This window comes from Equus przewalskii, chromosome 3 (assembly GCF_037783145.1).
Source record: "Equus przewalskii isolate Varuska chromosome 3, EquPr2, whole genome shotgun sequence".
NCBI lineage: Eukaryota > Metazoa > Chordata > Mammalia > Perissodactyla > Equidae > Equus > Equus przewalskii.
The window spans coordinates 91209174-91236640 of NC_091833.1; the positions used below are offsets into that span (position 1 = coordinate 91209174).

The 27467-nt window shown below is 35.5% G+C and overlaps 1 long non-coding RNA gene across 1 annotated transcript in view; it reads left to right on the forward strand.

Moving 5' to 3' along the window:
- LOC139082666 (uncharacterized) overlaps positions 1–23833 on the forward strand; it is a 39029-nt gene extending 15196 nt beyond the window's left edge. Inside the window, exons 3-4 of the long non-coding RNA XR_011538876.1 lie at positions 10737–10924; positions 23739–23833. This is a non-coding gene — a long non-coding RNA (uncharacterized lncRNA). The remainder of the gene's footprint in view (positions 1–10736; positions 10925–23738) is intronic.
- Positions 23834–27467: the final 3634 nt, after the last annotated feature.

The window sequence follows — 27467 nt, forward strand, 5'->3', positions numbered from 1 at the left end:
GACGTTTTACTAGGTACTATCAGAGAATTCCCATCTATTAGCAAGAACAAAGAACATAAAAAGTAAATGTTTTCCAGTGAAAGTTTTGTTTTGCAGATTAGGTCATCAAAAATGCATTCAAAAAATTACAAATATTACCACATACAGGAATTATAAGTCAATCTTTACCGATTTGAAAAATTTCAGCTCAGAATAGAAACTTTTCCTCTAGGAACGCAATAACATCGTAAATCTGAAATTGTAGGCTCCTGATGTTTGAGAATCTCTGTAAAGGAAAAAAGAAAGAAGGGCCTAGAAAAATGCTTATTATGCAATTATCTCTTCCAGCCACCTGAATTTTATTTTGCTCAAACTGCTTTAAAAACTAAACCATCATTACAGGAGATCAAGCAAACTATAGATAATACTACTACCAAGGCATATTTTTTGAACAGCATGATTAAGTGAAGATCGGGAAATTTAAAAAGAGGAGGATATTTGACCAGCAACATTCTGTAATCAGTGCATGCTGTTTTTCTGTGGCACTGGGGAAAAGTTTACCAACTAATTATTTTAATATCAAAAGTTAGATTCCACAGGTAAAACACACATCTTTCTCTTTAAGTTTCTTTCTCCATTTTCACATTTTTATGCTCATAAGATAATATTCTTTTGTGTCGTAAGGAACATAAGAACCAATAGGCGTGTACTTTTTGGATTTCCAAATCCACTTAAAATTGACCTACTTTCTAAAAACTAATTCTTCTCTTTTTCTCTTGGTTTTCCATTCCAGAAAATAAGCTACTTTTCTGTCTACACTTCACTGCATATTTTAGCTATTTCTCTAAGGAATTCCTCCCAGAATTTATCCCCTGTAATTGACTAGGATATAGCATTCAGTTATTAACCAAACACTAATCTAGGCATTGCTGTGAAAGTATTTTATTTATGTGTTTAGCACCTACAATCAATTGACTTTATGTAAAGGAGATTATCTTGGATAACCTGAGTGGGACTAATCCCATCATTTGAAATGAGGTAACAGCAGGACTAAGGTTTTCCTGAAGAAGAAATTCCACCTATGGGCTACAGCATGAGTCTTGCCTGAGAGTGTCCAGCTGACCTTTCCTTGTTGCTTGCTGTATGTATTTCAAACTTACCTAGCCAGTCCCCAAAATCATGTAAGCCAATTTGTGATAATAAATGTCTTTAAGTACATATATGTTTTTTTCTAAAGTTAATTTTTATTGAGTCTATGATATTTTACAATCTTGTGAGATTTTAGTTGTACATTATTGTTTGTCAATAGTGTTGTGGGTGCACCCCTTCACCCTTTGTGCTCCCCCCCACACCCCCTTTCCCCTGGTAGCCACTAATCTGTTTTCTTTGTCCACATTTTTAAATTCCTCATATGAGTGGAATCATACAGAGATTGTCCTTCTCTATCTTGTTTATTTCACTTAACATAATTCCCTCAAGGTCCACCCATGTTGTTGTGAATGGGAAGATTTTATTCTTTTTTATGGCTGAGTAGTATTCCATTGTGTATATATACCATATCTTCTTTATCCAATCATCAGTTGCTGGCACTTAGGTTGCTTCCACATCTTGGCTATGTAAATAATGCTGCAGTAAACATAGGGGTGCATGGGACTTTGGGAATTGCTGACTTCAAGCTCTTTGGATAGATACCCAGTAGTGGGATGGCTGGGCCATATGGTATTTCTATTTTTAACTTTTTGAGAAATCTCTATACTTTTTTCTATAGTGGCTGCACCAGTTTGCATTCCCACCAGCAGTGTATGAGGGTTCCTTTTTCTCCACAACCGCCCCAACAGTTGTTAATTTTTGTTTTGGTTATTTTTGCCATTCTAATGGGTGTGAGGTGATATCTTAGTGTAGTTTTGATTTGCATTTCCCTGATGATCAGTGATGATGAACATATTTTCATGCACCTATTGGCCATCCATATGTCTTCTTTGGAGAAATGTCTGTTCATGTCTCCTGCCCATTTTTGATTGGGTTATTTGATTTTTTGTTGTTGAGTTGTGTGAGTTCTTTATATATTATAGAGATTAACCCTTTGTCAGATATATGACTTGCAAATATTTTTTCCCAATTAGTGGGTGTTTTTTTGTTCCAATCCTGTTTTCCCTCGCCTTGAAGAAGCTCTTTAGTCTGAGGAAGTTCCATTTGTTTATTCTTTCTGTTGTTTCCCCCGTCTGAGAAGACATGGTGTCCAAAAAGATCCTTTTAATACTGATGTCAAAGAGTGGCATTCAATGGAGAAAAGAAAGTCTTTTCAACAAATACTGCTGGGAAAACTGGAAAGTCACATGTAAAAGAATGAAAATTGACCATTCTTTTTCATGATTCACAAAAATAAACTCTAAATGGATCAAAGACCTAAAGGTAAGACCTGAAACCATAAGGCTTCTAGAAGAAAATGTAGGCAGTACACTCTTTGACATAAGTACGTATATATTTAATATACATATTTATATTTTATTATATATTATACAACATATTATAAATTATTTAACGTTATCATTACATGTAAGTATATATCTTCTACTCTCTCTCTCTATATTTAAAATCTCCAACTGTTCTCTCATCAAGCCCTGAATGATATACCCCTTCTTATTCTATCCTGTATCCTTACCTTTCCCATTTTCAAAAAAATCTCATCCTAAATTGCTTAGAAATTCCACTCAGTTCTCTTTAAAAATAATTATACATGACTGTATGTCTCTAAGACACTTCTGGCTTCTATCTGTTTGATTTTAATGGTAAAACTTCCTAAAAGAAGTCTAGACTCTTGCTATTCATAGTGTGGTCCACAGACAGTATCATCATCACCTGGCAGCTTCTTGGAAATGTACATTCTCAAGGCCCACCCAGACCTATGGAATCAAAATTTATTTTAACTATGTCCTGTGATAATTCATATGCTCATCAAAGTTTGGAACTACTAAATAGACAACTGACTGAACTCTCTTCCTCAGCACCCTAAATTCTGTAACCACCAATCTTCTGTATCAAGGTTCCCCAAATTCTCAATCAAGCTTCCAATTTTAAAATCCAATGGAAATTTTCAGTCCATATCTTAAATTGCTTAAATTATACTTTATTGACAAATTTGTTTCCTGAGCCCTCTTTCACGTACTCAGAATCACTAAACAATCTCATCTTTTCTAAAGCTTGAGTTATCACATGTATAAGGGGATTTCTCCAAAATCTTTTCCAATATCTAGAAGCAAATCAAAACAGAAAAGTGAGAAAAAAGGAAAACCAAGAAATTGCTGTGTCCCAGAATCAGAGTATATAATATCTTTTTTTGTTGGTGGTGGGAAAGATTGGCCCTGAGCTAACATCTGTTGCCAATCTTCCTCTTTTTGCTTAAGGAAGAGTCTCCCTGAACTAACACCTGTGCCAACGTTCCACTACTTTGTGTGTGGGATGCTGCCACAGCGTGGCTTGAGGAGCAGTGTGTAGGTCCACACCTGGAATCTGAACCCAGGAACCCCAGGCCACCAAAGCAGAGTGCGCAAACTCAACCACTGTGCCGCCAGGCCAGTCCCTTTAATACCCTTAAAGACGAAAGGAAAAGTCAATTATATCAAATTCTGCTGAAAAAATTAGTAAAATCAGGACTGAGAACTGATACTTGGATATCCTAGTATAGGTCATTGGTGGTCCCAATAAGAAAAACTTCAAAGGAATAGTGAATGCAAAATCTGATAGGAATGTGCTCAAGGAGCCCATATAGGCAGGCACTCATTGAAGTTTTACTCTAAAGAACGACGATGGAGTCTGAGTTGGAGTGTTTGGTGGGAAGGATCTAGGAAGGATTTTTTAAGACGGAAAGTATTGCAACCTCTTCTTATTCTTTTTGAGAACTATTGATGATGCACGAAAGAGTGGATTGTTGCTGAATCAAAGTCATTGATGAGGTGGATGTTGGCCATTGCACTAAGGAGCAGTAAGACTTTGAGAGGAGTGAATGCAAAGATTATGGGTACAGATGTGTGTAGGTTATTAGGCAATGTAATGTAAGAACATGAAAGTTCACTTCTGTTGACTTTTATTTTCTCAGTGAAATAAGAAGCAAGATAATCATCAGAGAGAGAGGAAAAGAGAGAGAATATGTATGTGCATGGCATGTTAGAGAAAGGAAAATTATGAAATAATTGCCTGAGAGAAGTTAATATACATAAAGGGGACACTGGAAAAATGTTGGAAAAGAAAGTGCATACTATGTTACCATCATAGAAATCGATACTTTTAAACTATAAATGATTAAAATATTTTATTTTGGTGGATTTTAAAATAAAGATTTATATTAGATAATGGAAAATAAGGTTTTGAAATATAATATAACTGATAACATTTTAAGATTATACATTTCAATATAAAATCTACTTTGTTATACCTTTGAAAAATAATATGCCTGATTTTATCGAATTTTCAGTGCCTTATCTAAGAACATTTAAAACTAACTGTTCTTATGGGCAATACGCCAAACAGCTTGCAATTTGTTGACTCATTCATAGCTAGCTGAAACTCTGAATTCTAACTACCCCCAGTGGTAGAAGTTTAATCATTTGGATCACTGCTTGCTCTGGAAACAAACTGAGCAGAAATTGAAATTATCATCCTCCCAAACCTAAGAAACATTCTCAGGAGCATTGACCTATTTTAGATTTCTGGAATAAACTGCACTAGACTTCATCCTAAACTCAGACCCTGCTATCAAAACACAGCGATGTGCAGGGTACTTCACAAATTTCACACAGCCTGCAACTGTTTTTTCTAAAAGAAAAAAAAAGGCCAAGACATCATTACTCCCCTGCCTCACAGGTTTATTTATTCTTCTCAACAGGTAGAAACATTTCATTCAGTATTTATTGAATATCTCCTGTGGGCACAATACCAGGAAACTGGTGATAGTAAATGAGCCAGATTATATTGTTAGCAAGCAGATGTTCAAGCATTATTTGTCACCTGTGACTAGTAGGGTGCTTGACTTAGCTGATGTGTGAAAATTCTGCAAAGCAGCTGGAATCCTTTATGTGGATGTGTGTGAGTTTTTTGGCAAGGATGCTAGCAAAAATGTAGTTTATTGGAGATTGGTTTCCTAGGATATAAATTCAGAAACTCATAACCTCAAATATCAGAACTCTGCTTTCATCAATAAGAAGGAAGGCATCCACAGAAGTTATGGGAAATATTTATGTATTATTTTCTCCATACCTCCACTTCTCTCCTGAAAATGAGTTTTACCCAACACAAAGATGAGCTTACAAATGAAATCTGAGATAAAGCCAGGCTACCATTGTAACTATCAAATGGACTTTTTCAAATTTCTTTTTATCCATGCAATGTGTTATTAAATTAGAGCAGTCAATGGATCCTAAAGATATTGCCTCTTCTCCAAACCTTGTCAAAATGTAAATTCCTACCAAAAAAGACTCTTTATGAATCAAATAAATCAATCAATTTCCCGTGATTATCCAAAAATATTGACTTGGGAAAACCACTTTGGTTGACCTGAATCATCCTTCTAATCTTAGCTATTTATTTCATGCATCCCTATTATCAGCAATAACTCTCTCTCTCACACACTTCTTCCTATCCCCGCTTCCCTCCCTTTCTCTCCCCTTTTCTCTCACTCTCTCTAGAAGAAAAGTGAATTAAAATAAAAATTAAATATATACAGCTGAGATATTAATCTGATTAATATTTGTCCAAAACCATACTTCTGATCCCCCTGGCCCAAATTTTCTCCATCAATCTCAGTAAATGGCAGCTTAATTCTTCAGATTACTCAAAATCAAAATTCTAACATCATCTTGCTAGACTTCTCTTTGTCTCATATCCTACACTCAAATTATCAGCAAATCTTCTGGGCTCTATCTTCAAGTGTATTCTGATTCTAACCACTTCTTACAAAATACAGCAACACCATTCTTGCTCAAGCTACCATTTGTCTCCACCTGTAGTAACAGCCAAACTAGTTTCCTTTCTTTTGTCCTCACCCTCTTCAGTTCATTCTCCATATGTTCGCCAAAGTAATTACTTTAAAATTAAAATCAGATCAGGTTACCCCTATTCCATACTCTCCAGCGGTTTTCCATCTCTCGGATTGGCCTATGAGGAGCTACATGTTTGGCTCCTGCTGTCCTTCTGATCCAATCCCCCACCGGTTTTCTGCTTACTTGCTCTCCCATAGCCATGCTTGCCACCTTGCTGCTCCATGCTCAAAACCATGCTCTCGCATCAGGGAATTTGCTCTTCCCTCTGCTTGAAGTGGTCTTCTTTGGGGTAACCCTATGGAAACTACCACCCCCTCCTTCAGATCTCTGTGCAAATGTCACGTTGTTGAGTGAGATCTTCATTTACTAGCACATAAAAAAACAGCACCTTCTTCCCTACCCACACATTTTATCCTCCTCACATGGAATATTTTTTCTCATAAATCTTATTTGAAAGAATAAATATTTATTTTTCCATGTATTTTTTTTGTTACCTATCATGTAACTGTAACTTTATGAGCAAAAGTTTTATGTATTTTGTTCAATACTATATTCAGGGCCTCTGGTTTGTAGGTAGAAGCCACTTCAAAAATTGTTTAATTTTTAAATTTATTATTTCTAGGTCATGGTCTATTTATGTACTTTGTGTTTTTCAACATAATCAAAGTTTGATGAAATGTACGTATATTGTTTTTGCTGAGGAAGTTTCGCCCTAAGGTAACATCTGTGCCGGTCTTCCTCTATTTTGTACGTGGGTCGCTGCTACAGCATGGCTGATCAGTGGTGTAGGTCCATGCCCAGGATCCAAACCCATGCACCCAGGCTGCAGAGGGGGAGCAGGCCAAACTTAATTGCTATGCCACAGGGCTGGCTCCAAAATTAGATTATGTTTTTAATTGCCTAATACCAAATCTGTTTTATGTAACAAATAAATATACTATATTTCATACCATTTTGAAGCATTGGGCCTAACCTCCATATTCCATCTACTTAATAGTAGCAAAATAACAATAAATAAATAAATAAATAAATAAATAAATAAATAAATAAATAAAAAGCTCGGTTTCCTTGAGAGTTTTGATTAAAAAAGAAAAGAGTTTCTCATTGCAAGCATCTCAGTGTGTGCCAGTGAGCTAACAAGGAAAGGAAGGATTCTATTGCTTCAGCTCTTAAGTCATTCATTTGGGATAGCATATGTATTAACAGTAGATGAGGGAAAATGAATTCAACAACTGTAAATAGAAGCAGCACAAGAGAATTTGTCACTATGCTTTACGTAATCCCTATAAAATTTTGCTTCTAGACAGAGGGTAAAGAAAAATATTCTCAATCTCATGGAAACAGAATTACATAAAGACTAGAAAATAGCTGTAATAACCTGAGTTCTCTCTTGCAATTATATTAGGTAAAACAATAATTTGGAAGTCCATTCATAGAGGATCTGAGAACCTGGATCAAATCACATGGTCTGGGAACCTCATTCTCTTCATCAAAGGACACAAAGCAACTATGAAAAAGCAAACTTCAAAAACAGTCATAGAAGGAAAACAGGGACAAGCAAAGGAAGAATATTTTGGAATGAAGTAAAATAGAATTTCATCATAATTTTAAAAAATTTAAATGTATGATATACAAATATTAAGTAAATGCATGTCAGAAATTATCAACATATTAATGAGGAAACTATGCAATTAAAAAAGCTATTGCAAAGAGTATTTTGAGTTTCTTGGTATTTACAGGCATCAGAAAACTGTTAAAATAAGATTGCCGGGTTGGATCTAAACTGTTTGATGTTCTTATTCAGGATAAAGTTATTTTACAGTTTGATGGAGGCAGTTCTATGTTAATCTCTGGAGATGATGGAATGTCTAGTTTTATTCTTGGCCAAAATAAGGCCTATGTTAGTAACTAATAATTTGTGATGTACAGTTTAAAATCTGGAACTCTCCTGGCAGCAAGGAGGGTTTGTTTACGAATGACTTTTACCTGGAGTAACAAGTTAGACAACTTGATTTGTAAAATGACCAGAGGAACATAAAATACCCTGCTGGGAACAACTGTCTAGAGCTCCCTGAAACCAAGATTCATTGCAAAAGTCTTGAACATTCCATCTGAAGATGAGGTACATCTTTGTGCAAATAAGAAAGACCTTGGGGAGCATGCGCCTTAATGTCTCTTGGACCTCTTCCAAAGGCTGCCTGAACTCCTTATCTCTTGCTGTCCTGTATTCTTTGCCTTTATTACAAGCCTTGAAAATACTCTGTAGTGTCTCATGAGCCCTTGATTATCGAAATCTTTGTATTATTTGCAATTTTACAGGACAACTATAAACAAATTGAAAACACAACAAAACAACATCACCAAAAAAATACATCCCTGATGTTATCTTTTCTATGGGAGAGGAACTCTTGCAACTCTACTAGATAAGATGTTCAACCTAACATTTGTGGTATCTTAGCTCCAATTGAATAAATAGCAAATAAAAATAGTAATAGAAATAGTAAATAATAAATAGAAATTAAATAAAAATATTCTTGCACAGAATTTAATAATCCTTGGGCTTGTTAAACAGTCTCTCAATATGACATTAAAGCACATGCTTTTAACCTTTTCCTTGTGTGATATTTTCATTGACTTTTCTTAACAATAATAAAAGTAAGTAAAGTGTATATGATCCCGTAGTTATACTATTTGCTAGTTTTATGATGTAGTGATGATGTTTCCTTATTCACTTCCTGGAAAGTGATACTTAAAGGACATAGTTAATAAGACTCTGGGCAATTTACCTAATCTGCTATGATTAATGATATCTCTGATATGGGTTGAGATCCTATATAGAAATTACACATTGCGCTGTGATAATCCGAATATCTTTTAGCACAAGTACATTTATTGTATTTGAACTGTTCAGATCGCTGCCATAGTATAAACAAGAAGTTTCTGAAATAAGGTGTCCTGATATTTTTTAGACATTGGAAATAATACAGTGAGCAAACTGGGCCTTCTGCTAGCCTACTCTACAGCTAGAGAGGAAAGGAAGAAAAGGAATAATGTGGAAGCTTAACGTGGAGTTAAAATTTTTTTTCATAGTTTGCTTGCATATTATATATATAGTACACTCACACACACATGTACATACACAATACATGTGGAAGTTTTATGTTTGTTTATTGCTTAATAAAATGTAACATTTAAGATGTAAGATATGTCTAATATATCTCCACATAACTTCCAATAATGTAAATTGAACACTGAAATAACACAAGCTAAGAATATAATTTACAAAGCAAAGGAAAGCTTAGATCATAAAGAAAATGATACTCCCAATGTGAGATATCTTTTTGAAATATGCTTTTCTTTTTTTTTTGCCAAGGAAGATAAACCCTGAGCTAACCTGCATGCCAATCTTCCTCTATTTTTTTAGTATGTAGGCTGCCAGCACAGATGGCTGCTAACAGAGTGGTGTAGGTCTGTGCCCAGGCACCAAACATGGGCCACCAAAGTGGAACACTCTGAACTTTACCACTAGGCCATGGGGGCTGGCCTTGAAATATACTATTTTAAAAGAACTTTTAAAGTTAATTTATACATAGCATTGATGAGAAGCGTTCTTCAACAATTCAGTTAGTTCCTAGAGGGAAATGTGATCTAATCACACAAAATCCTATATACATGTATATGCTGTAATGTTTTACTCTGATCCTCAGGGAATTGTATTTTAAATAATTTTAATATATGCTGCCATCCTTTGAATAAAAATGCAAAATATGAACTTTGACATAGGGGATTTTGAAGGTTATATTTTATTTCACAAGATATAGTTTGAAAGTAATTTCAAGTTTTTCCTTTATATAATTATGCTTATAAAAAGTGCTTATCAGAGCCAGCCTGATGGTATAGTAGTTAAGTTTGTGTGCTCTGCCTCAGTGGCCCAGGGTTCGTATGTTTAGATCCTGGGCATGGATGTCCACATGGCTCTTCAAACCACAATGTGGCGGTGTCCCACATACAAAATAGAAGAAGATTGCCACAGATATTAGCTCAGGGACAATCTTCCTCAAGGAAAAAGAGGAAGATTGGCAACAGATGTTAGTTCAGGGCCAACCTTCCTCACCAAAAAAATAAAAGTGCTTATCTCAAAATGTGTTATACTCTCAAAGAAATATGATATTATTTCCTTTTTGTTGCTTTTTTCTGACTTTTTTAGCCTTTGTAATTATGACTAGTTATTTCAGGAGTTTCCAGAATTTAACTACCCATTTTGTTGCTAATGGTTCATAGATCTAACAACCCATAGTTAACTTTGTTCTATCAAAAATATTTTTAAAGTGTTTGCATAAAAGCCTAGTCAGACATTTCTCACAGAATCAAAGATTGATTTTTAAAGTTTAATTTAAAGATAAATAGTTTATCTAGAAAATATATCCTATTTAAATTCTCTGGAGATTTTATTATGATAATTATAAAATCTGCTTTTTGTATATTCATCTCTAAAATTAAATTCTTTGTGATTAACAGAAAGTAATGTTCTGTAGGGTTTTCTAACTGTAACAACAATCAGGTCTCAAAGAATAAAGTGCCTCATTAAAGCTAAAATATAATGATCACCTGAGTATTTTTCCAACAGACTAATTTTCCTTTACAGCTATAACTTTACCACATTTATTGCAATATCTTTATCACATAATAAAAAGTAAGTATTTAGGTGCTTATCACTGACAGGTTGAGAAACCAGCACGAGCTCCTATTCCAATCATGGTGATGTTCCAGAGGTCGGAGGAAAAAGACTATGAAGGGTTACAGTAAAACCAGATGGAAACACCTAAGGAAAGAGAAGCTCTTTGACCTGATGAGGAAAGGAAATGCCAAAGTCGAGGAGGATCAGTCTTCAGATTTGAGGGGCAAATAAGGTAATAGGTGAAAACTTGAGAATTGTTTGTTTGCTCATTGACACATTTTCCTGAGCAAATGGTTGTCCACTAGCCACAGCAGGCCAGAAAATTAATACTACCAGAGCCACATTGCAGGTTACATGTGAATGACCCTAATTCCCAGTCACCTGGGACGTGGAGTCAACAATTACAGGGAAAGGCGGGTCTGAGAGTATCCCTGTCCTTCGCCTGTCCTCAACTTCCCAGCGCTGTATGGCTACAACATAGAAGGAGAGTTTTCAGAGGGGAGCAGAGTAAGAGGAAAAGCAGAAAGAAGTAACTCGAAGGTCAACCTTCTGATGCTTCCCCAAGTACGCTCTATTAACAAAAACAAACAAAAAACCTCATATCTTCATAAAAATTGAGCTCATAGGCAAAGAAACAGACTTCATTCTGGTTTTAGTATGGTAATATAAGTCTAAAAGGAACATATCATTCCAACTAATGACAACTTAAAACTTAGGACAAACTATAACAGGCTGTTAAATGTAAGCAAAATCTGGCAGATTTTGTAGGAAAGTCAACTCTCAAGAGGAAAAGTTTTCCTTTTTTTTCATTTTTGTTTTTAAATCCTGGGCTCAGCTCTTTAATGGCTATTTCCTTAAAAAAAGAAACAGATTAATTGAGGTATCATTGATATAAAAGAAGTGCACATATTTAATGTGTATGATTTGTTGAGTTTGAACATATGCAAACACCCGTGATACCATCACCACAATCAAGGTAATAGACACATCCAACATCTCCTAGAGTTTCCTGTGTCCTTTGCTTTTTGTTTGTGTTTGGGTGTGACCACTTAACCTGAGATCTACAATCTTAACAGATTTTGAAGTGCACAATACCATATACTACAGGCACAATGTTGTACAGCACCTCTCCAGAACTTATTCATCTTGCAAAGCTGAAACTTTATACCCATAGGAACAATTCGTCATTTCCACCATTCCCTAGGATGTGGCAACCAGAATTGCATCCTCTGTTTCTAACAGTTTGACTATTTTAGGTACCTCGAATAAATGGAATTATGGAGTATTTATGTTTCTGTATATTACTTGTTTCACTTGACATAATGTCCTCCAGGGTTGTCCATATTGTTGGGAAGGACATGATTTCCTTGTTTTTTTTGTAAGGCTGATTAATATTCCATTGTACACATATACCAGCTTATCTTTATCCATTTGTCTGTTGATGAGTTGTTTTCATATCTTGGCTACTGTGACTAGTGCTGCAATGAACATCGGTGTGCAGATATTTCTTCAAGAACCTGATTTCAATCCTTGGGATTTGTGCCCAGGAGTGGGATTACTGGACCATATGGTAGTTCTATTTTTAATTTTTTGAGGAATATCCATATAGTTTTTCATAGCTGCTGTACCATTTTATGTTCCCAACAACAATGTACAACGGTTCCAATTTCTCCACAATCTTGTCAACACTTCTTATCTTTTGTTTTTCTAATAATAGCTATCCAAGCAGGTATGAAGTGAGATAATATAGCTTTAATTTTCATTTCCCTGATACTTAATGATGTTGCACGTCTTTTGACTATTTGTATGTCTTCTTTGAAGAAATGTCTGATGTACACTGAAGACTACAAAACTTTGATGAAAGAAACTAAAGGAGACACAAATAAATGGAAAGATGTCCTGTGATCAGGCATTGGAAGAATTAGTATTGTTAAAATGTTCATACTACCCAAAGCAATCTATAGATTCAAAGATATCTCTATCAAAATTTGAAAACTATTTTTTATATAAATAGAAAATACAATAGTAAAATTCATATGGAACCATGAAAATCGTAGAATAGCCAAAATGATCTTAAGCAAGAAGAACAAAGCTGGAGGCATCACACTTTGGGATTTCAAAATGTATTACACAGCTACAGAAATTAAAACAGTGTGATTCTGGCCTAAAGACAGACATATAGACCAGGAGAACAGAATTGAGATCTCAGAAATAAACCCACACATACACGATCAACTAATCTTTAACAAGGGAACCAAGAAGACACGATGGGGAAAGGATACTCTCTTCAATGAAAGATGTTGGGAAAACTGGATGTCCACTTGCAAAAAAATGGAATTGGACCCCAACCTTATACCATAGATAAAAACCAACTCAAAATAGATGAAAGACTTAAACGTAAGACTTGAATCTGTAAAACTTCTGGAAGAAAACACAATGGGGAGTCTTCTTGACATTAGTCTTGGCAATGATCTCATGGCTATAACACCCAAAGTAAAAGCAAAAAAAGTAAAAATAGGAAAGGGGCACTACACCAAACTAAGAATCTTCTGCACAGAAAAGGAAAAAAGTTACAATGTAAAGGCAACTTATGGAATCAGAGAAAATATTTGCAAACCATATACCTGATAAAGCATTAATTTCCCAAATATATAAGGAACTCCTACAATCAATAACACAAAACAAAAACCAAAAAATACATAATGAAAAAGCGGACAAAGGACCTAGCCATTTCCATTTTTGAAAAATCTTCTTGTTTTTCTGGTATGATAGCCTTCAACTGTGGGAGCATGGTGGAGGTGGGAGAAAAGACATAAAATTCAAACATAAATCCATCTATCTGAGTGAGGAATAGAAGGCCTTCCGTGCTGAAGAGCCCTGGGAGAATCACAGAAGGAAGAGTACTTGAGAAAATTTCCCAATTTTGCGTATGAAACCATACAAATCTGAGCATCACTCCTGAAGTACATGTGCACAGAACAAACCCAAAGCAACATGGCAAAGGATTTGAGAACTAAAGTGACATTTCAACCACCTGCACAAGTCTCAGATTCATACATCAGACTGACCCACAGCAGCATAGCAAAAGCTTACCTGATTGAACTGAGCTTTGAAACATAGCCCGCAGACAGAGAGACAAAGCTTATGGTCAGAAGCTCACTAAGTATACTGCCAGCCAATATCAAAACAACATAATTCTCCAGAACATTATAATGATAGCCGCAGCTTACACAATATAACAATGAAAATGTTCAGGATATTATCTTAAATTATATGATATAACAATGACCCAGGAAAATGCAACTCATCTTCAAGAAAAAAAATTAGCAAAAGTCAAACTCAAGAGGACCTAAATGTTGAAATTACTAGCAAAGAATTTTGCTATAACTATTGCTGTAACTGTGTTCAATGAGGTAATAAAAAACACACTTGAAATAAATGAAAAAATAGAAATTTTCAGGAGAGAGACCAAAATTATTTTAAAAATCCAAATGAAACTTTTAGAACTAAGTGCAGTATCTTAAATTTGAAAAATAAAATTAAAACATGAAAACTCACTTGATAGGCCAAATAACTGAGTGGAGATGACGGATAAAAGACTCAATGAAGTTGAAGATAAAAAGAGACAAAGGAAAAAATAGTAAAGTCTCAGGGGCTATTGAACAATACCAAAACATATAACATGTGTAAAATTAGAGTCTTGGAAAAAGAGAAGAAAAAAGAGAAAAATATTTGATTAAATAATGGCTGAAAACATTCTAAAATTAATGTTAGACATAAGTTTACAGATTCAAGAAGTTCAGCACACTCCAAACAGGGAAAACTCAAAGGAAACCATGCATAGCCACCTCACCCTGACTGCTATCAAACCAAAAGAAAGAGGGTAGTCTTGAAAGTGGCCAGAAAAAAATAAACCAAATACATACAGTTGAACAACAGCTTGAAGGACTGCTCAAGGAATTACTAAAAGAAATACAAAGAAATAATAGAAAAAATCAATAGATAAAATAAAATACTAACAATACTCAAATAATAAAAAAAACAGGAAATGAGAATCAAAGAAGTGAAAACAGAGGAGGCAAAAAAAGTAGTAAAATGGTAGACAAATCCAGTTATATTGATAATTAGATTGAATATTAATTTTTTAAGATTTTATTTTTCTAGAGCAGTTTTAGTGTCATAGCAAAATTGAGAAGAAGGTACAGAGACTTCAGATGTACCCCCTGTCCCCACACACACATAGCTTTCCCTATTATTAACATCCTCTGTCAGAGTGGAACATTGTTTGCAACTGATGAACCCACATCACAATCACTCAAAGTCTATAGTTTACATTAGGATTCACTCTCAGTGTTGTACATTCTGCAGGTTTGAGCAAATGTATAATGACACATATCCATCATTACAGTATCACACAGAGTACTTTCACTGCCCTAAAAATCCTTTGTGCTGTGCCTATTCATCTCTCCTCCCCTGAACCCCTGGCAACCACTGATCTTTTTATTACCTTCACAGTTTTGTCTTTTCCAGACTGTCATAGATTTGGAATCATACAGTGTCTAGTCTTTTCAGATTGACTTCTTTCACTTAGTGATATGCCTTTACGGCTTTTCCATGTCTTTTCACGGCTTGTTAACTCATTTCTTTTTAGCACTGAATAATATTGCAGTGTCTGAGTGTACCACCGTTTATCTATTCACCCAATGAAGAACATCTTGATTGCTTCCAAGTTCTGGCCATTATGAAAAAAAGGTGCCATAAACATCTGTGTTCAGGTTTTCGTGCGGACGTAAATTTTCAATTTCTTCCGGTAAATACCAAGGAGTGCAATTGCTGGATCACATGGTAAAAGTATGTGTAGTTTGGAAGAATCTGCCACACTGCCTTCCAAAGTGGCTTTTTCACTTTACCTTCCCACCAGCAATGAACGAGAGTTGCTGTGTTGCTGCAGATCCTTGTCAGCATTTGATGTTATGAGTCTTCTGAATCTTTGTCATTCTAACAGGTGTGTAGTGAAATATTACTGTTCTAGACATCACAAATAAAAGCAGAAATTGACAGAGTGGATACAAAACATGATTCAATGTTACTACCTACCAGAGACTCACAAGATAGTTTGAGGACCCACATCTTGATTTATAAATAACATTGCTAACATAAAAGAATCAAGATTCCATTTCCGGGGTGATGTAGCCACCCTGCCAAAGCAGCAGGAACACCCATCCAAAATTTGGTTTGGGTGTTGAGACCAATATCATACAAACAAGAGAGTAGGAAAAGGTTTATTAGTCAGATTGAGGCTGTCTGGAATATCAGGGCAGGATCACCAAGGCAGTCCAAACCTGGAGTGAGGGAGCAAGGAAAGGGACTGGTTTGAAGCTTTTAATGTGGTGAGAAGGGAAAGGCTAGGATGAGCATTCCTGAGTGTGGGAAGGGGCTTGTGTGGTTTAAATGTCCCACCAAGACCGAAGGAAGGAGAGACCAGGCTTCCTGATCAGCTCACCCAAATGTTAGAGAGGAGACATCACCCCTTAAAAGCTCAAAAGTTGTCAGCAGTCAAACATCAAAACATGGAGTTAGACTCTTGATTACAGTTCACCTTGATGACTACAATGTGACATTTTTCATGTAATGAAGCTTGAACTTGATCAAATAGCCATTATGGTGCTCTATGAGTCCTGCAGCCTGAAGATGGTAAAGAAGGCAAAAGTTGGGGCTGGCCCGGTGGCACAGCAGTTCAGCGCACATATTCCGCTTTGGCGGCCTGGGGTTTGCCGGTTCAGATCCCGGGTGTGGACGTGGCACCGCTTGGCAAAGCCACGCTGTGGTAGGCATCCCACGTATAAAGCAGAGAAAGATGGGCATGGATGTTAGCTCAGAGCGAGTCTTCCTCAGCAAAAAAGAGGAGGATTGGCAGATGTTAGCTCAGGGCTAATCTTCCTCGAAAAAAAAAAAGGTGAAAGTTGGATTGAATGCCTTATTAAGGAGTCCAGCATTGTATATTTTGAGAAGTGAAGTGAAGGCTTTCGGCACTATCAGTAGTGTCTGGAACTCCTCAAAATGCTAGCGTCATAAAAAACAATAAAAGGCAGGAAGAATGTCCTAAATTAAAAGAGACTAAAGATATATGTCAATTCATTGTTCTTGTTTATATATGGGATATGTATATATATGAATTGTATATGTATACGAATTTGAGCGAGCAATTGATATTACACTACATATTATTTTATCAATAAAATATTATTGGATATGATATTTGTGGAGCAGTAGGAACATGTCCTTAGGAAACACACTGAAATATTTAAGGGTGAAATATCTTGATGCCCGCAACATTTTGTAAATGTATTTTAAAAAAATTCATACACATACATATGCAAAAAGAGGGAGAGATGGTGGAAATGAAGGTGGTAAAATATTAAAAATTAGTAATTCTAGTTAAAGGGCATATGGTATTTATTGTTTTATTCTTTCAACTTTTTTGTAGGTTTGAAATTTTGTAAATAAAATGTTGAGTAAAATTTGCTTTACATGAAACTTTATATTAATTTATAAAAAGAATATACAAGATATATGCTGAAAGATTTTGAAATTAACAAATCTTTAAAAAAACTAGATTATAAGGAGCAAGAGTGGCAGTATGGAGACAGTTAAGAAGCTTCTGCAATCATTCAAGTGAGAGAAGAAATGGCAGGTGAACAGAAGTATAGGGAATGAGAATGACTTGGCTTGAGGGTATATTTTAAAAGTACAGACTCTGTGCTTGTTAAATGACTGAACATAGATGAGCGAGAGAGGCTAGAGGCATCAAAGATGCGTCAAAACTATGGGGCGAACAAGGTGTCAATTCAGAGAAGGAATATTGAAAACTTTGACCTGAATATTGGAAACTCTTGCAGAGAAGACTCATAGGGAATTATGTATATGAATCTGAAGATCGCAATAGATAGATGGGTTGAATCAAAGATTAGTTTGAATCATCAAACTATGTTAGAACTCTGGGACTAGCTGATACAAAGTTAACTGTTATTAACGCTGACTGTTCTTAGATTCACTTAAGTAATTTTATTTTATTTTTTTTTGGAGGAAGGTTAGCGCTGAGCTAATATTTGCCACCAATCCTCTTCTTTTTGCTGAGGAAGACTGGCCCTGAGCTAACATCCATGCCCTTCTCCCTCTACTCTAAAGATTTTATTTTTTTCCTTTTTCTCCCCAAAGCCCCCCGGTACATAGTTGTGTATTCTTCGTTGTGGGTTCTTCTAGTTGTGGCATGTGGGACGCCGCCTCAGCGTGGTCTGATGAGCAGTGCCATGTCCGCGCCCAGGATTCGAACTAACGAAACACTGGGCCACCTGCAGCGGAGCGCGCGAACTTAACCACTTGGCCACGGGGCCAGCCCCTCTTCCTCTACTTTATATGTGGGACGCCTGCCACAGCATGGCTTGATGAGCAGTGCATAGGTCCCTGGGTCGGGATCCCAACTGACAAACCCCGGGCCACTGAAGCAGGGTGTGCAATCATAACTGCTAGGCCACTAGGCCAGCCCACACTTAAGTAATTTTAAAGTATATTTATATTCAAACTCTACACCAAACCAATTAAATTAGAATCTATGGGGATAGGGACCAGGCATTTTAATTTTTTTTCCAGCTTTATCAAGATATAATTCTCATATGACATTATATAAGTTGAATATGTAAATGTTGATTTGATACATTTATGTACTGAAAAATGATTGCCACCACAGTATTAGCTACCACCTCTGTCCCTTCTCACAGTTACTGTTTCTTTTTTGTGGTAAGAAAGTTTAAGATTTACTCTCTCAGCAACATTCAAGTATATGATGCAACATTATTAGCTATAAAGCTCTTTGGGTGGTGTGCTTATGTAGTCCTGGTTGGAAAACTACTGACCTAGATAGAGGGTAAAATAAGAGAAAATATCTGAAGTCTGTGTCCTAAGGTGCACCAGTAATTACAAGTTTAGCAGGGGGAGAGAAACCAATAAAGAGCAGTGCCAGGAGGAGTTAGCAAAGGTGGGAAGAAAATCAGGAAAATGTGATAATCCAGAAGCCAACGGAAGAAAGAATGCTGAAAATATTTCTGAAAGACTGAGTGAAATGGACTAAGACATTTTACCATGATTGAATGAAGTGAAAATCCTTGGTTACTCCAACAGAAGTGCTTGCTAAGGGGTTTTTGATTGGAGTGGAGGGGAATATATGTCTGATTGGAGTGGGTTGTAGAGAAGAGGAGAAAAAAGTTGAGAAAGCAAATAATGAAGAATGCATTTGGCTTCATGTCTTTTCCATGAAGAAGAACAAAGAAACAAGGCGGTAGCCCCTGGGAAGTGGAGCTATTGCAGTGATATTTTATTTTTTTTCATGGTAGATGTTTTAACATGTTTATTTTCTGGTGAAAATGCAGCTAATAGCAGGAATGTTGTTTGCATCTTGGAGAACTCCCAGGATACATTACAGAAGTGTAGCGGATGGCCTTGGGAAGAGGAGAGCTCTTCTCTTGGTAAAGAAAGAATGTCAGAGTACATGGGTACATGTGAAGGAGCGATGATAGGTTGCATAATGGATATATGGTGTAGTTCTTATCCTATTGTTTCTACTTTCTGAATGAAACGACAAACAAGACTTAGCAAAGGAGAAAAGAAAGGAGAGTTTTTAGGTGAAATTCTCACCTCAGAGAATGGGATTTAGCAAATTTAACTGGAAAATATAGTGGGACTCCTGACCATTGCTAAGTGCCCAGTAAACAAGTCATAATCTTTTCTCCAATCATCTTAAATGATACACAGGGAGTTGTAATCAAGGTTAGGATTTTAAGAAGTGGGCAGTATGGAGGTAGGGCAGAGATAGTGGTTGATGGGTTGCATAGTATGTGAGAGTGTTATAATAATGAACAATGAAATCTCCTCTAGATTAGGAGGTAAGATATCAGGGGAGTAATAGGGAATAAGAGAAGAGACAATGAACTAAATTTCTTGATGTGTTGAAGAATTTTGACATGGGAAGGTAGAATAGAGCAAGTGAGTTAGGAAACAATGACTGGAGTGTGATGTTTGAAAATAAGATTTTTAGACGTGATGAAGTTAATACTAACGTGAACGAGCAATATCTAGAATATGACTATGGGAGTGAGTAGCCGAGGTGTAGTAGGAAAGGGAAAAGTGTTTGGAAAATTATATTCTGAAAATAGAAGAAAAATTATTGCATTTTATGTTTTAAATTTGGAAGTATAGGCAGAAGGATAGACATATAGATGAACAGATCAAAATTGAGAGTCCAGAAATAAAATCTCACAGAATGGTAAATTGATTTCTGACAAGGAGACCAAGACAATTCAATGAGTGAAATGGAATAGTCTTTTCAACAAGTGGTGCTTGAACTACTGGATATCTACAATGAAGTTGGACTGTTTCCTCACACTTACATTAAAAACAACTCAAAATGGGGGCAGGCCCCTGGCTTAATGGTTAAGTTCAGTGCGTTCCACTTCGGCAGCCCGGGTTCGGTTCCCAGGTGTGGACTTACACCACTCTCGGCAGCCACGCTGTGGCAGCAAGTCATACACCAAATAGAGGAAGACTGGCGCAGATGTTAGCTCAGGGAGACTCTTCCTCAGCAAAAACAAACAAATAAACAAACAAAAAACCCTTCAAAATGGATCATACATCTAAATATAACAGCTAAAACTATAAAATACTTAGAAGAAACATAGGAGTAAATCTTCATGACCTTGGATTAGACAAAGATTTCTTAAATATGAAACAAAAATCACAGTGACAAAAAAAAGTAGATAAATTGGACTTCATCAAAATGATAAACTTTGTACTACAAAGTATACCTTAATGAAAGAGAATGACAGTGAACGATATTATGAAAGTGAAAGACAACCACCAGAATGGGAGAATACATTTGCTAATCATACATTTGATAAGGGACTTATATCCAGTATGTTTAAAGAAATTTTACAACTTAATAATAAAAAGATAAATAGAATTTTAAAAAAGGAAACAATCTGAATTGCCATTTCTCTAAAGGAATTAGACAAATGGACATTAAACAAATGAAAAGATGATTAACATCTTTAGAAAAACGCAAATCAGAGTCACAATGTGATAGCATTTCATAGCCACTAATCTGTGTATAACAAAAAAGACAGTAACAAGTGTTCATAAGAATGCGGAGAAATTGAAACTCTCATACTTTCTGGTGGGAATGTAAAATAGCGCAGTTACTTTGGAAAACAGTTTGGGAGTTCCTCAAAACATTAAACATAGAATTAACATGGGACTCAGCAATTGCACTCCCAGGTCAATATCTATGAGAAATGAAAGTATGTCCACACGAAAACTTGTACATTAATGTTCATAGCATCTTTCTTTATAATAGCCGGAAATCGAAACAGCCAAAATGTCCATCAACTGATGAATGGATAAATGCAATATGGCATATTAATACAATGCTCACGACAACATGGATGAACCTTGAAAACTTTTTTCTAAGTGAAATAATCTAATCACAAAAGATCACATTTTATGATTCCATTTACCTGAAATGCTCAATATAAGTAAATCTGTAGAGACAGAAAACATATTAGTGGTTGCCTAGGGCTTAGGGTTGGGGGAAATTGGTGGAGTGACCACTGCTGGGCACAGAGTTTCTTTTTGGCATGATGAAATGTTCTAATATTGATTGTAGCAATGAGACACAACTCTATGAACATATGAGAAACCATCGAATTATACTCTTTAAATAGATGAATTGTATGGTATATGAATTATATATTAATATTTGTTTAATAATAAATACAACGAGGGAGCCAGCCTAGTGGTGTAGTGGTTAAGGTCGTGTGCATCTCTTTGTTGGACCAGGGTTCGCAGGTTCAGATCCCAGGTGTGGACCTACACACTGCTCATCAAAATCGAGGAAGATTGGCACAGATGTTAGCTCAGGGCCAGTCTTCCTCACACACACACCAGAAAAAAAGCCCAAAAGCAAACAAAAAAAAGCAGAAGTGTGTGGGTGTGATGCAAATTATTCAGTCTAATGAATTCAGTCTGGTACGAATATGACAACGTGGACTCCATGCCATAACTTAAGAGGTCTGTGAGTTTCAGTTTTTCATGGCTTGGAATCAAGGGCTTTCTAGTTATACTTCAATGGAAACACGCTTCAAGTTCCAAACATTAATATTCCTTATTGGCATTTGGAAGACAATTGATTTTTCAATGTACTACCATTCATACTATGATTTTTGTCACTGATCTTCCAGGGCAACCTATATAATAGACAGCACTCAAATCCAAGATTTAGCAATATTAAGTCATTTCTTGAATGAATAAATACATATTTATGCTTCATGATTTCCTTTGTAGTACTTTGAAATATAGGTTCACAGAGTTGAACTGAAACTAGATCATTTTTATCAGGCTTCATAATGGAGGTAGATAAATCATCTGTATAGCACCTTTGACAGCAGTAATTTTTTTCAATAATTTGATGTAATACACTAATTTAAGAAGCAGCATATCCATTGCTAGAAATCTCTACATATTTAATTTCTCCTTATACTGAAGCCACTGTGCTCCTGTACTGTTCATACAAGCCGCTTCTATCTGCCGTCTAAAGCAAAAAGCACGTGTCTACTCTCAGTTCTAAAATAGAAAGCCTCAAATATTTGCAGGCAAATAAAAAATGCCTTTCCTTAGTTTTTGGTTTTCTGGAGTAAACACATCATTTAAAAATATTTTTCACGTAAATTGATTTTTATATGTCTGAATGTTAGAGTTCCTTTGACTATATTCACTTGTTTATTAATTCATTTTCTCATTTATTAGGTAATCTATTCATCTATTCCACTATACATTCATCCTGATGGCCAGCCATCCTATATGCATTGACTTAGCTTCTATAAAAATCCAGGTTAAGTGAACAGACATGCTAATTAAAGGGAGCATAAGATGCATAATCCACAACATTTTCCTTCAAGTAAAGCAGCTGCTTAATGAGTGATTTCTGGTCTCAGATTGCTTTCCTTAGAATATTTTCATATTGACATTCAAATGTTTGTCAGCTTCTACTGCTGAGTAATTATGTGATTAGAGTTAATACGCATTTATGAATTAATTAGGGAGAAATTTTAGGCTGAATATAGACAAATATAATGAATTAATAAAATTCATCAAACCATTATAAGTCATACAGTTGGAATAAAAAAGCATAAATATCTATGAACTTAACCATCTTAAAAAAATCGTTTTCTGATTTCTGCATAGTCTATGTTTCTGCTATTGTTTGCTTACATGTGATGACTTAGTTTTACTTTTCTTCATTTTGACGATGGAAAATTTCAAGCAAATATAAAAATGAAATAGTATAACAAATTCCCATGTATCTATTATTTAGCTTTAATAATTGTCAACTCACGACTAACACAATTTCATCTATATCTTGCCCTCTACACCCTCTCATATCGTATCATTTCGTTCATAAATTTTTCAGTAGGTACCTCTAAAAGTCAATAACTTTAAAAAAGAAACAACAATAACATTGTCATAATTTAAAAGTAATGATACCTTAATATCATAAAATCTTTTGCTCAAATATGCATTTGTGTTATAAATGTCAAATGTTTTCTTGGTTACGATTTTTTTGTTTAATCGGTAAAAATAAAGTCTACAACTTGCTCTTGGTTCATAAATCTCTTTAGGCTCATTTAACGCATGACTTCCTCCTCTATTTCTCATGTTTTTCTTTTTTCTTATAATTTATTTGATGAAGAAACCCTGTTACTTCTCATATGGTGTTACCACAAACTCTTGTTCTTTTGTTTCCTATAAATTATAGTTGCTTAATATTTGATTCTGATATTTCAAGGCATATAGTTATTATGACATCTATAAATAAACTTAAATGTATATATGATATATGCACTCTATTTAAAATATATTTAAATTGGGGTATAATGTCCCAAGTTGATTCTCTAATTGAAATAATTACCTTTTGTCCATCATTGAATTTTTTTCCATAGCTCTGTGGTTCTCAATTATTTAAAAACATAAAAAAGAGCACACACTTGAAGAAAAAGGATGACTGAAAACACGGCAACTGCATTTCAATTCCCTAGTGAGTAATATGTTGCAATAATTTACATATATGTACATTTACTCATCTTCTAATTAAGTTTTCTGATAAGCAAAGAAATACATTGCACTCTTTTCTGTTTAATTATAAATACTTGGGAATTTAAATAGATCTTTTGCAAAGTAATCTCCCTGATTTAACCTGAAATGATTCGCAGTAGACAATAAAATTTGGAGAAAACTTTTCTAGCTTCTAATGTAATTACATCCATATTATGAAAATACTATTAACTCAAGGGATTATCACTGATCAGAATCTTAGGAAACTCAGTTGAACATTTTTATTTAAAATGACCTTTATTCTGGCAAATAATGACAGGTAAACAGGTTATTATTAATTACACAAAAAACCTTAAAGCAACATTAAAGGAAAGTTTAAAATAAATCACCCCTAGTTCCACTATTCAATCAAACATTTTTGTTAATTTTTTTCCAAGTTTTCTTTCAGTTTGTTCATATATGCATATACTAATTGTATATTTCTGCAAACTCAGCGTAACTGCAGTTCTCTAGTCTGCGTTTTTATTAAGCAATGTGTGTTTAGTAGAGTTGACAGTATAACAGTGATTAAGAGCTTTGGATTCAAGATTAAGAATGTGACCTTGAGGCTTAAAACTTCTGGATCTTGACTCTCTTATTAAAAAAATAAAAGTAAAAATATTTACCTTGTGATATTTCAATAAACTGTTAAAGTGTACATAATATATAATATACCTGGTAAAATATCTGATGAAAATAAGCACTAAATAAATTACAGCTACTAAAACCATGATTATTATGTTTATTATTATGATAACCAACAGTTACAAAATATTCCCTTGAACGAATTAATATGCCATGCTTAATCATTCCCCTTAGTCATCCGTATTCATATCAGTCATCACAAGAAGGCTCAGACTCTTAAACTAACTCTCATCTCTCACCCTCTAATTCCTGTAAGCCTACACACATGTGTTAATCTGTCCCCATCACATTACTTCCCAACGTCCAAGGCCATTTCTCTAGCTGGGGAAGAGAAATACATCCCCTGACATGCAGGAGATAGCCTAGAATTCACAACCAGTCATAGTGTTCTCCCATTGCACATGAAAATTTTCACAGAACACCAACATCAGACAAAAACATTCTGTTCATGGATGGATAAAAACAAAACCCAGCAACTTCATAATTAAGTCTGAACACAGTTAAAAGCAAGAACATTGCCCAAAGAACCAAAATGTCTAAATATTCTTTTATATTGTCTAATGGGAGTGACTAGTGCTTCTTTACTGATCAGATTTAGCCTTGTTCTGTTCTGATCTTCAGGACAAAAATTAGTAAAATCCCTAAAGGGTTACCCTACTTCTTCACAGCATCGGTACAAAGCAAAGTCCCCCTTTTTCGAACTCTCCACTAAATAATCCAATGAAAGCCCAAATCCCATAATAAATATTTTCTAACATCCTCTCACTGAAACACCCAATGTTGCATTTTTGTGTAACAAGTTGCAATAAGCCAATAAACCCAATTTTGTTGAGCTACGTATGTTTTCCTTGTGGTCTTTGGCTGAAGGGCATTGACAGAGCCCTCTGAGCTTCAGTGTCCATCAGAAGCAACATCTGCTATATCCTCAACATCATGTCTAAACCCTCCCTTCATATTTTAACTGAATTGAAAATCATAATCTTCCCTGAGTGCACTGCTTCTTTTGCAGCTCCCTCAAATATTGGCTGGTTTTTCTTCCTTACTCTTCATATCATTGAGCCTAAGTTGGGAAGATGTCCTCATTGCTCCATATTGTCCCTCTCAGACAATTCTTCCTCCCACTTGTGTTAATCTTCCAGCTTTGAATCATGTGCCCTGTGATCATCTCATCCACCATATCTCATTGTTACTTCTAATCCTTCAATCATTCCTACCCTCCTTACAATGTTTATATGTCCTGAGTCACAGTCACAATTTTCAATACTATTTTTTGTCTTTATTTTTCTCTACTTCCATATTCATATATATGATTTTCCTCAAAACCCTGGTATTCAGTCCCTTGAATGACTCTTTCCCACTGATTTTATCTTCCTTGTATCTCAGCTACTCACTGCCATGATCATGACCTAGACTTTGCTGTTAGTTATTACCATGATCTCAATTTCATGCATTCCACTCTCAGACTACTTCCTCTTCTTTATAGCTCACTGTCTTTAGTATTGTTCTAAACCTAAGCTGGAGTTTGGCTGGAGAAAAATAGATAACCAAACTGAATGTTCTCAGATTAAATGCAATGACCAAGAACTTCAAGTGGACTCTCCATGTTGCTAGGCAGTCATAGCATATAATTTAATCTATTCTCTCTCCAACTCCCTTGATGACTATTTTGCACAACCTCTTCTCCTCAAACAGCGAACACCTCCTTCTCATACTCACTTCCAGCTGATGACCTTCAAGTTGCTAAAACAGATGAGGAAATCAGAGGAGAATCTTCAAAGACCAAGTATTAGTTTTTTATTGTTATATAACAAATTATCACAAACTTAGTGCCTTAAAGCAACAAACATCAATTATCTCATAGCTCCTGTGGGTCAGGAATTTGAGCATGGCTTAGCTAGATAATCTGCTTCAGGGTCTGTCACAAGGCCACACTCACAGTGTCAGGCCAGAAATGGGATGTCATTCAAGGCTTTAGTGGGGAGAGAGCCACTTCCAAGCTCACATGATTGTTGGCAGGATTCAGTATCTTGAGAGTTCTTGGACTGAGGGCCTCAGCTCTTTGCTGGCTGTCATTCTAGGGCCACCTTCAGTTTTTCCATCTGAACCCCACTATATGATGGCTTATGTCATCAAAGCCAGCAGTGGAGGGAATCAATAGAGTTTATTAGCAAGACAGAAGTTACAATCTAATGTAATGTAATCACAAAAGTGATATCTCATCACCTTTGCTGTATTCTGTTGACCAAAATCAACCCATGAGTTGTGTCCATACTTATAGGAAGAGTGTTACACAGGGGCATTGATACCAGACACCAGGTGTATTTGTGGGCTATCAAAGTTTGTTTACCACAGATCACAAACATCACATCTACCTACCGACCAGCACCTAGACTCATCTTTCGAAAAGTTTCTTGATCTATTTCCCTTACCAGCTAACAATCCGTTTGTTTCATTTTCACAACAAAATGTTTTGAAATTTTTATGTTTGCTCACTGTGTCTGATTTCTCTCTCTCATTCTCTTTTAAACCAATTCTAATCATAATTACACCCAATACTTAAATGGAATTGCCCCTGTCAAGGTGACCTGTTACCTGCACGTTGCTAAATCCAATGATAAATTTTAATTCCTCATTTTATTGACTTAGCAGCAGTATTTGACATGGCAGATTATTAAATTCCTTGAAACATTTTTTTGAATTGGCCTGGGATTCCACAGACTCTTGGTTTTTCATCTCATTCACTGAACACTCCTTCACAGACTCCCCTGATATTTTCCCTCTGCCAATCTTATTTCTTTAGCAAAATCTTTACCTTGTTATCTACACCTCGTCTCCTCCTCTTGTCATTTGGTATTATAATATTAAATACAAAGTGTATACTCAAATCTCCCAAATAATCTTTCCAGTCCAAATTGCTCTTCTGAAAAGCAGAC